Source organism: Crotalus tigris, unplaced genomic scaffold (assembly GCF_016545835.1).
Source record: "Crotalus tigris isolate CLP2741 ecotype Arizona unplaced genomic scaffold, ASM1654583v1 scf7180000023617.9722795, whole genome shotgun sequence".
NCBI classification, from domain to species: domain Eukaryota; kingdom Metazoa; phylum Chordata; class Lepidosauria; order Squamata; family Viperidae; genus Crotalus; species Crotalus tigris.
In genome coordinates, this window is record NW_024100081.1 from 8,547,374 (window position 1) to 8,565,542 (window position 18,169).

The 18,169-nt window shown below is 37.0% G+C and overlaps 1 long non-coding RNA gene across 4 annotated transcripts in view; it reads right to left on the minus strand.

Annotated features, from left to right (window-relative positions):
- Positions 1-1,755: 1,755 nt before the first annotated feature.
- Positions 1,756-18,169, minus strand: part of LOC120297394 — a 41,487-nt gene continuing 25,073 nt past the window's right edge. Inside the window, exons 3-5 of one of the 4 annotated variants that reach the window (XR_005553785.1) lie at positions 10,126-10,281; positions 7,097-8,093; positions 1,756-3,882 (exon numbers count right to left, since the gene is read on the minus strand). This is a non-coding gene — a long non-coding RNA (uncharacterized LOC120297394). Of the gene's footprint in view, positions 3,883-3,908; positions 8,094-10,125; positions 10,282-18,169 lie in introns of those variants that run through there. The other 3 variants (XR_005553784.1, XR_005553783.1, XR_005553782.1) reach the window with 3 other exon arrangements.

An 18,169-nucleotide genomic window follows, 5' to 3' on the forward strand; every position in this document is an offset into this window, starting at 1 on the left:
AGATTGGGGGAGGTGGGGAAGATGGCAGAAAGCAGGGAGAAAAAGAAACTGTGTTTAGTTAAGGACAAATTGTTCTCCTGGCATTCCCCCCCCCCCGTTGAATTTCAATCAGTCTGGGGAGGAGGGGGGAGAGAGAAGAGGTTCTTTGGGTCAGTATGCAACAATAAAGATGAATGCCTGCAAAGATGGGTTTGTGCAGCACGCCCTTTGTTTTCCTGAGTGCTAACAAGGAAGCAGCCAGGAGCACAGACGCCTCATTAAGGGAGTTTTGCACAAGGCCAGGAGGGGAGGTCGCATTGCAGTTGAGGATGACATCACCGAGTTGGCAGCAACTCGGAGAGTGCTCTAATGCCAGCAATCGGCAGTGAAGGAGATGGGCAGCTTTATTCCCCACGGTACATCGGAGCTAATGGAACGAGTGCAGAGCTGAAACCTATTCCTCCGATAAGAATGAACAGCACAATCCCCATCAATAAAGAGAAAACAGCCTTTTTGGAATGAAGTCAAGAGAAATCGTCATCTTTTGCTCAGGGAACGGGTGGGAGGGGGAGAGGAAAGAAAGAGAAGATAGCTGCATTCTCAAGGTTGAAAATAAAGTGGAGAAGAAAAATAGCAATACCTGCCTTGTCCCAGAACAAAGGGTTTTCACCAAAATTTCATCCCTTTAGCACCCACACATTGGGAAAGGAGATGCCAAATTTGGCTAAGGATAGAACAAAATTTGGATTACTCTCCAGGGAGGGTCTACCCCAGTGATGGCGAATCTTTTAGAGACTGAATGCCCAAAAACTGGCCCTGCCCCCGCTTCACCCCCTGCCCCGTCCCCGCTCCCCCCCCCACAGGACCACTCACCACCTCCAGGGCCCGCCGCAGATCGCCCAGGCAGCCTAGCAGTGCTATGGCTGCCACACTCTCTGCCCGCGCCCTGCAGCATCAACTGCATGATGGGGGGGTGAGGGCAAAGTCTTGTCTATGCTGCCTGGCTGCCGTGTCCTTGGCTGCACTCCTCTGTGTGGGCCACGCTCGGGGGCAACTCTCCTTCAGGGGGGCTGCTGGAGAGTAGGGGGTTGTGGGGGGAGGCAAGGCTGGGGCAACAGCACGTGTGCCCACAGAGAGGGCTCTGAGTGCTACCTCTGGCACCTGTGCCATAGGTTTGCCATCACTGGTCTACCCTAAACTGGTTGATAAGTGTTGCTTCTGCAAATATTCCTCCAAGCACAAATAGGATTAATAATAATAATAATGGTAAAAGAACAAGTTTTCTACTGGAATCCGTAGCAAGCTTTTGTGGTGCATACCTATTTCTAAATGTACATCCTGCAACTTGCTTTGTCCAAGTAATCTCTGAGAATCGAACAACAACATCCAAAAAAAAAAAAAAACCCACCAACCCACATACAGTGAGCACAATCACTTTTTTTTTTCAAAATTCAAGGCGGGACTGCACAATCACAAAACAGTCCATGTGGGTTGATATTGGCAGAACTGCAACCACATAACTGGAAATGGAATGATAGCCATAGGAATAAAGGCAAATATTTACTTTATGTGAAGAAATTAGCATTTGTGCCAAATTGTATATTTAGTCTAAGGCCAATGTAGCTTATAGCTTATGCTTATCTGGTATCTGAAATTCCTTCCTATTTAGAGCATGGCTTAAATCACAATCCCTCCCCTCAAAACAAAGATATTTCAAATCCACATATTTAAACTTGACAATATGATTTATTTCAAAAAATAATTTAATCCAAGCATTAAAAACTGTAGTAAAGATTTCAATATATACAGTAGTTAACACAGATATAAATAAAACTTTAGTTATTTTTTAAAATTTAAGTAAACCTTTGTAATGATCTGGGAGAAATCACTTAAAAACTTCCTAGTTCTCATACTACTTCACCAAAACATCCTTAAAACTAGAGCAGTGAGCAAAGCCTCTGAAGCAGATCTTAATGCTGGGATGACATGAATCTGGATGGATCTTATGATAACTTTTGGTTAGCTTTCAGATATAGCATAGTGAGCAAGCAGATGTTTCCACTTTGAATCCCTAGCTAACAACTCCAAAGGAACTGGATGCTAGAAAAATAGTGTGTTGGGGACCTTGGGAAGCTACTTTTGTCAAACAGTTTGATTTGCTGTGAGACGGTTTTGTATACTACTGGGATAAGATATCTATGTCTGTTGGTGCTCTCTGAGCTTTCTTATTTTCTTGCAGACCTTTCATTATCCTAACTAGGTAATATCATCAGTGCTAGTAAGCAGAGCTGTTTACTATCAGTTTATATTCTGCTGTCTTGCCTATCTGTTTAGGTGGGGGCGGTCTTAGTGATTCTTTGGTTGGGCTGTTTACAAAAGGCTCTTTGATAGTTTCTTGATTGGGGTATTGCTTACTTGATTGTTGGTCTGAACTTCTAGAAAATGAGAAAAATATCATTAGATAATGTAATTTAGAACCACTAGCAAAAAAAAAAAAAAAAATCCAGACAAGCACAAATGATAAAGCGATACCAAAATTGTATTTATTTGCTGATATCTCATGACCATTTGGATATTAGCAGTCCACATCTGGTGATGTATTGTTTGATTATGTGCCATCAAGTCAGCCACACGTTTTCTCCATTATGACCTGTCTAACTTGTTCCTGCAGCACTGTAATATTCACTTTGTTGCTGTCCTCCTCTTCTTATCTTTCCTTCCATCTTTCCCAGCATTAGAACCTTTTCCAGAAACCTGGATCTTTGGGTAATATGTCCAAAGTATAATAATTTGAGCCTGGTCATTTGTGTCTTGAGTGAGAACTCTGGGTTGATTTGTTCAATTATCCATTTTTTGTTTTCCTGGCTGCCCATGGTATTCTCTGGAGTCTTCTCCAACACAGACATTCAAAAACATCAATATTCTTCAAAGTCCAACTTTCACTTCTATTCAGATCTGACTACTCTAATTAACTGATCCCTCAGTAGGAGCAAGCATGGAACTGTTCTTTAATCAGTTAAGCAGCCTAGAGCTATAGCGCTGGAAATATGTATGTTTGTGCATGTTTATTTGTACATTTATAAATGTAAATGCAGTGACCATAATCATAAAGTTGCTATAGCTTGGAATAGTGGCTAAATAAATCATTGAATCTCCCTTTGTGATAATGTTTGTCATGATGTGCAACTGTAGCTTATTCTTCTTACAAGCCAGAGTCAGATGCAAGCTTTTGGCTTCTAATTTATTATTTATTAATTTGGCTTTGTTTGTGTGTCATGATAAACACATATGGGAATCAGCTACCATGTCTGTTTAGCTATTTTTCCTGACAGGAAGAGCTAAGCAACTTATTCATGGGAAGCCAAACTTCTGTATAACTTGACTTACTAAAAGATGCAAAAAAATAGGCTTTCAGGTAAAATAACCCTGCTGCAGAATGCAGAACTACAACCAATTGATGTGCTATACAACAAATTATTTGTATCAATCTATTCAGTGTCTCTTGGTTTTTTTTAAGCCACAGCATGGATAAAATAAATCCATCGTTGGAATCAGAGTCTTTTCCTTTGTGAGATATTCATGAGTAATAGAAGACAATTATCCAGTCTGGTGTTCCAAGAATTCATTTCATTAGCCAGCACATCAGGGGGAAAAACTCACATGGTCTTTAAGCTAAACATCAACCAAGCATGCTGAATGCAGCTAATATGTAACTCAGCTGATTCCCTGCTGTCAAACACCTCATTGTATCCCCTTCTGAAACAATAGACGGAAATTCAGTTCAGTGCAAATGATCTCGGCTGAACAATGTGTCTCTGGATTAGCTGCCAGCACCATTGGGTTTGACCGGTTTCTGCTGCCAGTCAGTCTGAGATCTCCATCTCCGGGTTGCTCTGAGTTCAGCTTTGGAAACAGAGGAAGATTAACAGATTAAAAGACTTTTGCATTGTGTAGACAGCCAACTCAATAGGCAAAGTATTACAGATTTTCTATCATCCTGCAAAGTCCAGGACTTCCTTCTTTGAGCATGTTTAAACATCAAATCCTTGACATGTTCCCTGAATTGTAAAATGTTATACAATCTACATAGGCCGTAGTTTGCATTCAGTGATTGTTGAACATGTGAGTGGGTGGGTGGGTGCAGCTATATCTATTGTATAATCATACATTTGTTATTATTAGATTCTCTCTAATAAGCTTAGAATAGTTCAGGTACTTTCCCATCCAAATACTGATCATAAGGAGACCTTATTGAATTTCATTGCTTGCTTTCAGACAATTTTTAGCACACAAACACCATATACTGTTTGTGCTGCTTATAGGGTCAAAGAATCACTATCGTAGCTTTCTAGTGCAACAGTGACACAAGCAAGACATAGTAACTTTCAAAAACCATATCAAAACAGGAAATTTAGCATTAGTTTTAATGGTAAATGATTTTAGGCATGCAGATTGCTAGTGATTTAACGGTACTGTTTTCTCCATCAGCAAAATGTTGAGTCTGATCTTGAAATTCAGGAATAGGAAGACATCCAAAGGAGGAAATCTCAGAAAAATAAGTGACTTGAGTTAGTCTCACATAGATCGGGCAAATGCATATTTATGTCATAACAATGGCAACATTTCTAAATATTTTAAATATCTCCACTATTTTATCTTCTGGTTGAAATCAGAGTGCCTCCCTTCCTGGTTTCATTTAGAAAAAAATGTTAAAAACTGAATTCTCCTGCAGAATATTTGCAGTTGAAAATGACACTATCAATGCCTGTTGTAGAGTTAACATGAATGAGTATAATGAACGTGATTACATTTTCATTCATTTATTTCACATTTTTTTTCATTTGTGAAAGTGATTACTCATCATGATTTTATTATTCTGAGGAATTCATTGTGGACTTTTTTTCTATATAACTTAGTGGGGTAATATTTTAGATTTTGCCTTGGTAATTTTGTAAATTACCAAGAATCTTATTGATTGTGGCAGAATATAAATGGAATGAAATGAAAGAATGAGCAAGCAAACAAATGAATAAAGTGGTTGGAATAACATATATGTGTTTTTTTGGAATACTGGCAATAACATCTGACAAGTCATAACTGACTTCAAAAGAAAATGGTTTTAAAGTATTACGGGATTAATTTTAAAAAAATTTTAAAAAACGGACAAACGAGGAAAAAGTTTAATATTACAATAAAAGCTCAACTATTTAGAATGTACATTAGATTAGGAAAGAAAATGTCAGCAGGAAAACAACCAGCTTCAAAAAGAGTTCCTTCAGAAATTGTCCAAATCAGAAAAAGAACATTGAATACACACTCCAGCAAAATAAATATAAATTGATAATAAGGCAGGTAAAAAATGTATTGAGACATATTGCAAAAAGCAGTAACAATAGCAGTAAGTTATTATTTTTAAAAAATACATTAGAAGCAGGAAATTGGCTATGGAGGAAGCTGTACTGCAGCTGAACCAACTCTGAAACAGATATAGAAAATATTGACTAATTCATAAAAACAAAATTTAAAAAATAACTATTCATGAAATCTGTATGACATCCACCTAAACATTCTTAAATTAATTTGAAACTGCTGAACTTCTAACAGAAATATGCATCTTAGCCATGAAATTGGCACCTTTGTGTGAGAATTGGAAAGTAGCCATTACAATACTGATTTGATTTTTTTAAGAAAAGCCAAGGGAGAGATATATTTTAAAAAACACACACACAGTTGTTCTGTATATTGTATATTCTGGTATATTGATGAAAAGCATTATTAATAAAGTTCTGAAATAGGTTGGATGAAAAAATTGTTTTGTTTTGAAAAATGAAGACTTATTTGTCTCACAGGACTTTTTTTTTTTTTTTTAGAAAATATAAAGAAACAAAATATATCTAGTTTGGTTCATCTTGTCTGGGATTCCAAAATTTGCTAATATGGCTAGTTTAGTATGGCTTTTTAAGTTAGATAACATGATGTGTAAACAGTGTATCAGTCTACCATGTCAATTAAGCTAATTGTGTTTTTCAGGGAACCATGTCCAAGAAATCATGTCCTGGTGTGTATGAACCCACAACATATATTTGGATTTTTTAAAAAAGCTTTTTAATGATGTCTTTGCTCTACATCCTCTTATCTAGTTTTTTCTAGGTTTACACTGGAGTTATTGGTGAAAGGACATTATAAAAATGTTTTCAGAAAACCAAGCAGTTAATGCCTACCATATCACACTAGCCCGTGGTTTGTTTAAGTGTGGTTCACCAAATAAATCACTAATAATGGGAGTACATTGACACATAAGATAACAATCAGGAAGAAATGGAATTCCCAAGGATATCTTCAATTGTGTAAATTAAATTCTAAAATTAAGAGTGAACAGTGAGGGAGCCAAGATTTCTGATGAGAACCAAGGCAGACTGCCAAAGGCACTGAAGAGATCTCTTCAAACTGGATGACTGGCAACTGCTATTCTGTGCAGATGTACTAAAAATTAAGCCTCACTAAATCCCTCCCATGTAAAAGATTGAAGTTTGTTAAAGTAACACACAAGGTTTAATGTAATTAAATACAAGGGTATATCAACATACCCCTCAATTTTTATCCTGCTTAACTATTAGAATGGTTTATAACAATCACAGGGACTGGGATGATCACACAGATTAGTTGGAGAGATTCAGACAGCCATCTGCTTACTTGAACTTCGTCTGTCTTAATTTGTTATACTGCAGAGGAATTGCCTAGTTCTGCTCAGGCATTTATAAATTCTTCCTTGAGGAGAAAGTCATTCTGGCACCTGTAAAAATGTCATTCTTTGGGGTGAAGGGAGAAAGTTCCAACCTAGAAGACAGAACTGCTTTTGGGCTGCAAATACAAGTACTGGATCCCTGTTTCAATGCCAGAGAATAGCAGCGTAGATACCATCCATCGAGATAGCCAATGAGGTCTTTGGTGACACATCATCTTCTCGGCTCTACCACAGAACAAGAGAAGATATTGGTCGCTGCCATGCTCTTCACCAATCCTTTACCATCTTCCCTGGCCCAAAAATCAGGCCAGAACAAATAGGCCGGTTGGGCATTCCCTCCAGAAACAAATGTTTAAGCAGGTTGTCACTCACCAATTCCATCATTCTTGGATGAAAATTATTTTCTAGATCCATTTCACTTGAATTTCAAATTTAAGTTTGGAACAGAAACTGCCCTTTTCATCCTGAACCTTTGCTAGGAGAGTATTTTGTGTGATTTTGCAGTGCTGGGCTTTCTTCTTACTACTTGCTCTTCCACAAGTATCTTGCTCATCTGTTTTTGAAGATTCATTGTAAGTCACGGTGCCTAAGTTAAACAGAAAAATACAAATCTTAAATTCATATTCTTCATGAGATATTGCATAATCTACACCAGGAGTCCCCAACACCTGGGCCACAGCCCACTACCAGGCCATGGCCTATTTGCAACCAGGCTGCAGGCCAACACACACACATAGCTATGTTGTAGTCGAGTTGTGTGTGCATGTGCATGCGTGTCAACCCATCACTCATACAGCCCGGTTTCCCTCTCTCCCCTCTAGTCATACCACCAAGTCACAAAGGTTGGGGAAGAACATGAAGAAAATAATACCCAGTTTTCTTACATTATATTTTCACTCACAAGATCACTTTTAGAAATGGTATTTATGTTGTACCTGTTATAAAAATAAAGTAATGGCTATGTTACTGGTGTAGAATTATGATACTGTTGTTGTTATATGCAAATAAATGGAACCTATTTCCTTACAAAGCTTTTTTGGAACTAAACTGGCAAATATTTAAATAGCAATAATAAAAACTAATAATTAAATAAAAATTAATAAATAATAATTTGTAATTTCTTAATAGAGCCATCTTATGAACATATAATTTCTATTGAATGATACCAGATTTCCTTTTGGATTCCATGCCGTTTGCACACCTGAATTTGCACTTACCTCTCATTCAAGAGAAAAAAGCTACATATTTCAGTTGGAGCAACTCAAGAAAGACAGCAAATTTCCACCTTTCCTGAGCATATTTCCCATCAACATCAGCTACTCCACAGTTGCTATGGTATCCAAAAATGAATTGAATTAGAAAGACATCTCTGTGAAAAATAAAAAGAAACCATTCTTTGTCAGAAAAAAAATTTTTCCCCTTAGCACAGCATAAGACTATCAGCTGTTTTAACTATTGCTCTTGGATAAGTTCTAGGTAGTAACATTTTTTTAAAAAAATCAATTTGTTTTCAATAATTTTCAGTTGTATGTACTGTTATTAGATCCTTCCAAAAATCCCAATTCATGTAAAATGTGACTTTAGCTATTAAATATTTAATGCATTCATATTATAACTGATTATTTACCCAGTCCAGAATTACTTCAGGAAAATCAAATTTTCTCCTTGCCTGAGACTAGAGGGAAACTATTTTATATATGACAATGATATTACCTTGCAAAAATTGGCAGTATGAAATGGAATGATACTGGTATAAGACATTAGGTAGGTTTTAATCCCAGGGAAAAAAATCTTCCCTACAGCTATATGTATTCATGTTGCATTTGTAACTTTTGGTTTAATACCAAATCCATGTTGTTGATATTCTAGGCCAGAGGTCCCCAACCTTTTGGGCACCATTTTTTCTTAGATCAGAGGTGAAGTTACAGTTCAACAGTCACACCACTCTGAGGTAACTATATAGCCATTATAGTTCATTGTACAGTCAGCCAGATGTTTAGAATGGATTTGGCATTTTTATCCATCTACTGAGTCCTTCCCAAGGACCTGGGATAGGCAGATGTTGTTGTCTGATGCTGTTAAAGATATCATCACAGGATGCAAGCTGTTTCAAATAAAGCTACCTTTTGCAATTGACTGATGGTGATTTTGTCAGTGCCAATGGAGTTCAAGTGGTGTTCCAGATGTTTGAGGTTTACACCCCCAAATGCATCTATTGTCACTATATTTGCTTTCTTTTGCCCCAGTCATTTTATTTGCAGGTTTTATATTTTGCTTCCTCTTCTGTTCTGCTGTCTCCAGGTACTACATCCATTATCTAGATTTTTTTTGTCTTTTTTTATCAACAATTATTAAATCAGGGGTATTATATGGCAGACCTTGTCTGTTCGAATTTTAAAATCCCAGAGCACTTTAGCTTCTTCACTTTTTAATATTTTATCTATTTTGTGGTCCCACTAGTTCTTGCCTGCATACAAGTGGTATTTCTTGCAGATATTCCAATGAACCATTGTTTGTCATGCCATTGTTTATAAACTGTCTGGAAGGTCCACCCTTTTTTCAGCCTCTTTTTCAAGAATTTGCTTTCTGATTCTGTCTTCCCACTTCTGGTTTTTAATGCATTTTGTTCCTAAGGCTTGGTCTTGTGCAGCCAGAATTAGCCCTTCTGTCTTTTTCTTCAATATTCCTGTTCTTAGCCATTGTCAGGTCTTGTTGTTAATTGCTTTGCCTGCTGGTTTTAATACTCAGTATGTATTATTTTTGTCTGGTCATGTCTCTTTTCTGCTCTTTATTTAGTCCTTATTATAGGTGAATTTGGTCTCTTTAGTATTCAGTAAATCTTCATTGTCCTTCAGATAATTTCCAATTTCCCTTTTTCTTCTTCAATTGTCTGGTGCTTTTGCAGCATTCCATGGCCACCTATACTCCTTGCTAAATGACTTTGTCATTTTAGATTGTGTTTTTACATATATAGTCATCCACTTACAACCACAATTGGGACCAGAATTTCCAAAGCAGTTATTAAGTGATTTGCATCTGATCTTATGACCTTTTTTGCCATGCTTATTAAGTGAATCACTGCAGTTGCTAAATGAATCATGTGGTTGTTAAGTGAATCTGACTTCCCCCATTGACTTTGCTTGTCAGAAATTGGCTGGGAAGGTCACAAATAGCAATCACATGACCCCAGGAAGCTGCAAGACATCATAAGTACATGCTAGTTGCCAAGTGCCCTGAGTTTTGATCATGTCATTACTTTTTTCAATGCTGCATTAGCCATTTAAAAAAACTATGTGTGAAATGACATTGGAATAACTTTCAACAATCAACATTATCAAACACTGGCTATAGTGTAAAGAAACCCCACCAAGACCTTTCTCCTAAATGAAAAATTATCCTACCATGTTGTTGTTCCTGTTGTTGTTGTTGTTGTTGTGGTGGTGGTGGTGGTGGTGGTGGATGAGGATGATGAGGATGATGATATTTTAAATCCCTCATATTATTCCAGGCAGGCAGGATTGCTTCACAGAGATTTTGCAATGGTCTGAGAGAATAATCTTGGGAGACAAGAGGAGGAGGAGCCTATTACAGGCATTAACCATTTTCGAAGTCCAACCAAAGTTTGCCATATTTCAACAGTGAGGATGGACAAAAATAGTGAAAATATGAAAGCCACAAGCTGTATAAATCATACCAGATTCTGTCACAACAATGGCTCTGAAATATGAAGATATTCAAGCAACTGCTAGTAATTTCCACAGGGATGGAATTGTAAGACTATCTTTTATAGGGAGTGATTTCAGTCGATAGATTTGGTTATGAAACCTTCTGATATTGGTTTGCTTATTTTCCATTATTTGTGTAAGACCAGCTCATCTATCATCCAGGAATAGATCTTTTGACAAATCCCATGATTTTTTTTTTTTTTTGATAGTTGAGTAATAACAGGTCTTCCCTGCAATACTCTTTAAAGGCCAATAGGTGTTCTTGAAAGTATAGGTCACTGGTTCTCAACCTGTGGGTCAGGACTCCATTTGGGGTCAAATGACCATTTCACGGGGTTCGCCAAACAACGCAGTCCACCATTTTTTCCCCCTTTTCCTTAGCTGTGCTACTCCCTTTTATTCTATTGGCTTTTGAAAGCCAATAGAATAGACTCTCTTGAATATAGTCTAATTCTATTGGCTTTCAAAAGCCAATAGGAATTGTACAGGCTGTCTCTGCCCTGCTGAGCCCGCCAAAAGTCCCATTCTGCAAACGGTGCTGCACCAGTTGAGTAGTCCTTGACTTACGACCAGTTGAGTAGTCCTCGACTTATGACCGGTTGGGGGTCGCGGCATTAAAAAGGTTGAGAACCACTGGTATAGGTAGTCCTCAACTTACAATCAAAATTGAGCCCAAAATTTCTGTTGCTAAGTGAGACATTTGTTAAGTGAATTTTGCCCCATTTTACCACCTTTCTTGCCACAGTTGTCAGGTGAATCACTGCAGTTGTTAAGTTAGAAACATGGTTGTTAAGTGAATTGGGATTCCCCATTGACTTTGATTGTCAGAAGGTCGCAAAAGTTGATCACATGAGCCTGGGACACTGCAACCATCAGAGGATGACTTCCCTAGACTGATCTTCCCTAAAGCCAGCTTGCTTCTCTGCAAGTATGTTTTGTGTTCCTTCCAGTCCAGGAATTTAAGTTATAGGTGTCTGGCATAGAATTTACTGATCCTGTTAAGGAGGCCGGTAGTTCTACAGTTGGCAGGGTCATTCTTTTTCCCTTTATTTATGTATGCGGACAATGCTTGCAAACCATTGTTTAATTAATTAATTCTAGGAGGGTTGGCTACAGGTTTCTCTGCAGGTATAGATTGCATTGCTGCTAGAATAGGGGCAGTATAATCTGAATCTAGGCAAACATAACTTCAGGAAACATTTATCATCCCATCAGGTGAATCCAAAGGAGATGGGGCTATTTAATCATACTTTAGTTCATAAAAAATGTGAATGATAAAAAAATAAATAACAGAGGGGGGGGGGGAAGGAAAAGATAGTGGTCCAGATGGATTTAGAAGTTGTTTATATAAATTTTTGATCCTATATAACAGGTATTTGACTTATGTGCAAGGAACTTTTCCCTTTCTGTTTTATGAACCTTAGTAAACAATAGAATTAAAACTGGGTAATAACAAATTATGGTCCGTTATCCTTGTTAAATGTAGATACTGAAATTCTCACAGGAACATTAGCACAGTTTGTAGAATATAGTTCTTTCTATTGCATAAAGGGAAGCACAGGGCAAGATTCTGATAATATCAGAGAATTAGTAGATGTTTTAGAAATTGAATCTGAAAATCTTACCTAGTTGTAGTGGTTTCTGTAGATGCTGAAAAATCCTTTATTAAAATGTAGATCAAATGTTTCTACTCGATTGGATCAGAAAGTAATATTTTATTCTCTCAGCTAAGATCATTATGTTAGTGTTATTCCTTCACCTATTAGGATATATCTTCAAACTGTATCAAGATTTATTTTCTCTTATATTTGATATGGTTTTACAGCTATTGTCCTATAGTATTAGATAATTCAAGGAAAGTTCAGGTGTCAAGGTGGTTAGAATTTAACAAATAACCTGCAATTGTAGGCAAATGATATTATTATAATTATCAAGAACCTTTACTAAAACTTGTAATATTAACTATACACTTCTCTTTCAGTCATATGGTATCTATGGAAATGTATATTTCCTGACAGTTAGAACAATTAACCAGTGGAACAACCTGCCTCCAGAAGCAGTGAACGCTCCAACATTGGAAGTTTTTAAGAAGAGACCGGACAGCCATTTGTCCGAAATGGTATAGGGTTTCCTGCCTAAGAAGGGGGTTGGACTAGATCAGTGGTTCTCAAACTTTTTAATGCCGCGACCCCAACCGGTTGTAAGTCGAGGACTACCCAACCGGTCGTAAGTCGAGGACTACCCAACCTGTCGTAAGTTGAGGACTTTCCCTGCCCGGAAGCACCACGCATGCGTGGTGCCACCCCCTGCGCCGGCCGAGGCGTAGCTGGCAAGCGGCAGAGATGGCACAGGCTGACCACCGGCTGGGCCACCAGCTGGCCCAGCCCAAGGGAGGTAAGGTAACTGCCGGGCCCTACGCGCGCCAGCAACCCTCCCTGTGCCCATCAGCCTACCACCTCCTACCCCTGGCCCTCTTTTACTTACATTTTTAGTAGTTGCTCAGCAGGGAGGGGTGGAAACTTCCAGACAGCTCACCTTCGCTGCAGACAACTTGCAGCACCGTTTGCAGAATGGGACTTTTGGCGGGCTCAGCAGGGCAGAGACAGCCTGAACAATTCCTATTGGCTTTTGAAAGCCAATAGAATAAAAGGCAGTAGCACAGCTAAGGAAAAGGGGAAAAAAATGGTGGACTGCGTTGTTTGGTGACCCCCGTGAAATGGTCGTTCAACCCCAAATGGGGTCCTGACCCACAGGTTGAGAACCACTGGACTAAATGATCTCCAAGGTCCCTTCCAATTATTATTATGGATCATCGCACAGTCAGCCAGATGTTCAGACTGGATTTGGCATTTTGTCTATCTATCGAGTCCTTACCCAGGACCTGGGATAGGCAGATGTGGATGTTTGATGGTATTACAGGTATCGTCGCAGGATGGAAGCAGTTCCTAATAAGGCCGCCTTTTGCAATTGACTAATAGCGAATTTGTCAATGCCAATGGTGTTCAAGTGGTGCTCCAGTTGTTTTGGGATTGCACCCAAGGAGCCTATGACTATTGGTACTACCCTTGCTTGCTTTTGCCACAGTCTTTCTATTTCTATTTGTAGGTCTTTGTATTTTGTTATCTTCTTCAGTTCTTTCTCGTCTATTTTGCTGTCTCCAGGCACTGCCACGTCCACTATCCAGACTATTATTATTATTATTATTATTATTTGTCTGTGGCTCCAAGTCTTGTTCAGTACCTTGGAATAAGTATTCCCAGAAAGACATCTTTGTTAGCAGAATTAAATATTTTAAACTGCATAACAAAGATTATTCCTCAAATACCATATGAGATGATTGAAAATTCTTATGAGATTATGGAGGAGAATAACTGCTGTAAGAATGAATACTACTTTTAGACTGATTTATACTTTAAGAGGAATTCCTTTTAGATATTTTAAACAGATTGAAAAATATTGAGGATATTTTTTTAATGGAACAGCGATATACCCAGAGTTTTTTCTTTTCTTTTTCTAAACTTAGATTATATTATGAAAATGACAGGTTACTTTCCCACATTTCTATTCATAATATTGAGCTTATATCCTTTTTTAATATAGAATGTTAATAATACTGAATGTAAACCATTATGGGAACATCAGGAAGTTATTATTTGATTCCTTTGAACACCTGGCAAGTGCTTCTCATTTTATTCAACACTCAATTATTTTTCTTACTTTAAAAACAGCATAAATATTTGGAAAATTTGGGGACAAAGGCTTAAGTTTTATCTGGCTTCCATGAGAAAATTATTCTATAGGTTAAGTCTAATTAAAACCTTGTAAGGTTTTTTTTATTCTATGTCGCTTTTTACAGAATTTTGGCAAAAAAAAGAATCCATGAATATTAAAGTTTCTTAAAGCTTTTGAGTCACTACATAAATAATTTGAATTATCAAAAAACTAGTACAGTAAATGAAAGCATTTGCTGATCCTATAGTTTTGATCTAATATGGTAGCAGCCAACAAAACATAAAAAAAATGGAAAGATTTTGGCAGACTCTAGCTACATAACAAGTGAAGACTATTAATAAGATCAAATCTAATGAGAATTTACAAAAAAAAATGAAATAATCTCTTACATAAAATCACTGGCCTTAAATGTTTAAAAAACATTAGATATTTGTCTTACAATCTTAAAATGTGATTAGTTAATTAAAAATGCTGTTTCATATTTATTGGACATCCCAGTAGAAGTTTAAAAAAGGCTGGTGATCAGACTTTTATACTGGAGATAGAATAAATTGAAGGGCATTTAACACACGATTTGAAACTACACTTTTATTGTCCCATCCTGACTTAATATGTGTATTCTTATAAATAAGATATGGAGAAGAAAATTAATATTTAAGAACGTAAACTTGTGTACCAAAATTTGGAATTTCTCAGTTTAAGAGAACTGGGTAAGAGTAAAGATAGTAATGTGTAGCTAGAATGAAACTACAGCCTAGATGTAACTTTGCAGATTGAAAAAATGTATTTGCGTTCAGATTTTAAATTATGCCTTTATAGACTCAGTTAAAAGACTGAGCTATATGATTCGTTACATTCAAGATTAAATCTGTTGAGAATAGAATAGAATAGAATAGAATAGAATAGAATAGAATAGAATAGAATAGAATAGAATAGAATAGAATAGAATAGAACCTTGGAAGTCTTCTAGTCCAACCCCTGCTCAAGCAGGAGAACCTACACCATCTCAGACAAGCCTCTTCTTGAAAATCTCCAGTGATGGAGCGCCCACGATTTCTGGAGGCAAGCTGTTCCACTGATTAATTGTCCTCACTGTCAGGAAGTGTCTCCTTAATTCCAGGTTGCTTCTCTCTTTGGTCAGTTTCCAACCATTGTTTCTTGTCCTACCCTCTGGTGCTTTGGTAAATAATGTGACCCCTTCTTCTTTGTGGCAGCTCCTCAAATACTGGAATACTGTATCATATCACCCCTGTTTCTTCTTTTCTTTAGACTAGCCAAATCCAAGTCCTGCAGCCGTTCTTCGTATGTTTGTTTGTTCACATAATCATTTGTTTTATAATGGTATAGTATTTTCTGTATATACGGTGGTTTATTTTGTTTTACTTTGGTTGTTATTTTTTTCCAATATTTCTAGTAGTAAATCAATACAAATTAATAAAAACAGAATCAATTGGATTGTCATTCTGATCCTTACTATGCCTCAATCCAGTGAGTAAACTGTTACTTTCCATAAAAAGCAAACAAAACACAGATCCTTCTTGTCACAATTTACTGCAATTTATGCCACTGGCTGAGGGGCAAGCAGTATAGCAAAAAGTCCAGCCTTCTCAATGGAAAAACAAAGTTTGGGAGATATGCACCAGAATCCGCTTCTTGAAGCAAGTTTTAGCAGCGCTGCTAAATAAAACCTTATTTCTAGCATTTGCTGAGTAGCCAGGTTGCTTTTCCTCCTTAAAGTTCACCACTAAATTCCATATAGAAACTGGGGCAGTGGCAGTTTTCAACATGTAGGCTGGGACTCAAGATCAAGATCTATTTGTTCTATGTAATATAGTTCCTTTTTGACAGTTGAAATCTCATCGTTTGGGATGTGGGGATAATTGCTATTTGGCAACCAAATCAATTAAATTATTAGAGTTGTCAATCATTTTCATTTCTGTGTTTAGCTATTGAAAACAGCAATTAGGATTTTATTTGCTATATTTGCGTCATGATGTATCAAGGATAAGGATGACGGTGATGGCGTGGTCATGGTTATAATTCCAGGTTTCAGTTTCCTTGGAATGAGTTAATGGAATCTTAATGCAGGAATCTTAATGGGTTTTTTTTGTGACATGTTTTTTTTTATTTACACCAGGTGTCTTTTGCAACTTGCAGATATTGTGTTATTTATTTGCAGTAGACTCTCTGAGGATCACAGAGAACATGGAATCGTATGATAAAGTTACCACAGTGAGCAGACTGGGTTTTGGGAGCCATTTGATGGTTTCCTTCGGGGAAAATGAGAAAAATCAAAAGCCAGTAATTCTGACACTATTTTTTTCTGGTGGTGCTCTAAGGGACCACATATGCTGGGAAGTATATACATACTCATCACAGCAATATCCCTGTAACAATTATCTGCTCTCAATTTGTTTTCAGATGAGCCTTTGCTCTTAAAGATCCTTTCACAATTGAAATACAATTCTTTGTAATATACTGCAGATGTATGTAGTGTTAAAGCAAAGAAAGGACCCCACCATATGTAGCAGATAGTAATGTATAACTCATCAGTAATGCCATTACAGTAATATCCTAAGGTCCCTAAGCTGACTGCTAATTGCACTAGAAGGGGAGGGAGGGAGAGACCTTTTATAGGTACAAACTATTGTGCTTATAATACTCATAAAAGGTTGTATCTACTCTCAAACAGAAGCACGATCAAGAGACACTGCATGTATTGTCCTTGATGGAGAAATTTTGAATTCCAAAGAAAGCCTGAAACTCATCCATGGCCATTACCCTAATTAAATGCTTCCTGATTCATCTTTCTAATTGGTCCAATATGTGTCTGTCAGAGCCAGTGTGGTCTAGTGGTTAAGGCACCAGGCTAGAAACTAGGGGACTGTGAGTTTTAGTCCCATTTTAAGCATAAAAGCCACTGGATGACTTTGGACCAGTCACTATCTCTCCACCCAACTCACTGCAAGGCATTTTGTGGGGAAAATAGGAGACGAAAGGAATATTAGGTATGCTGAGTTATTTATAAAAATAATTAAGGTAGGATTTTAAAAATCTTTAAAAAAATAACTACAATGGATAATCCAAACTCCAGTATGGTAAATGTACTTGGTTCGTTCTAGGATAATTTTTTTTTCCAAACCATTAGGAGAGTATTTTGATTTAATTGGTCACAAATAGATTTTTTTCTGTGCCTTAAAGGTAGTGATTACAGCTATCTGTGTTATTCTTCAAGATAATATCTTTCCTAGCATTGCTTAGAAGCAAAAGGCAATTGCTTAAAATTTCTTACAGAAGAAAAAATATTAAAAATACTGAATGCCTCATTTTGAATAAATGGGTTGTGTGCATGAATTTTGCCAATTTCTCTTATGATAGAAATAAATTTGATTTTTACTTTACTATTTAGATAATTTGTATATGATTTATATATATTATATGTGGTTTATATAAATAGCAAATATTTTACATTAATTCAGCCTCCTCAACATCATATATAAACTGACATCATTATTCAAATCTATCTTCTGCAAAAAGAAATGTACATAAAAATAAATATAAATTTCCATGCAGGCTTAAATAGATGGATGGATGGACTGATGGACGGATGGATGGATGGATAGATAGACAGACAGACAGACAGACAGACAGATATAGCACAAAGTGAATGGATCAATCTGTTCATTCTTTTCCATAATGATTATTTTCCAGAAATTTCCATATAAATACAAAGTTTATATAGAGTAGTAGACCCTCTATAGTTCAATTTTCTTCAAGAACAGTTGTTGCAAGGAAATATTCCGCTTCTTCATTGTTCCTAAAAATAGTGTGTTCAGTAACTCTTGCATATCTTTGACCTCTTCCTTGGAAATAGGCCTCTCAATACATATTGTTACAGAACATGAAGAGAAGAATGCTTCCCATAGTAACTGGTTGGCCCTTCTGGGTACAGAACTGAATGAAGTAAGTCTTTGACAACATGTCTTAT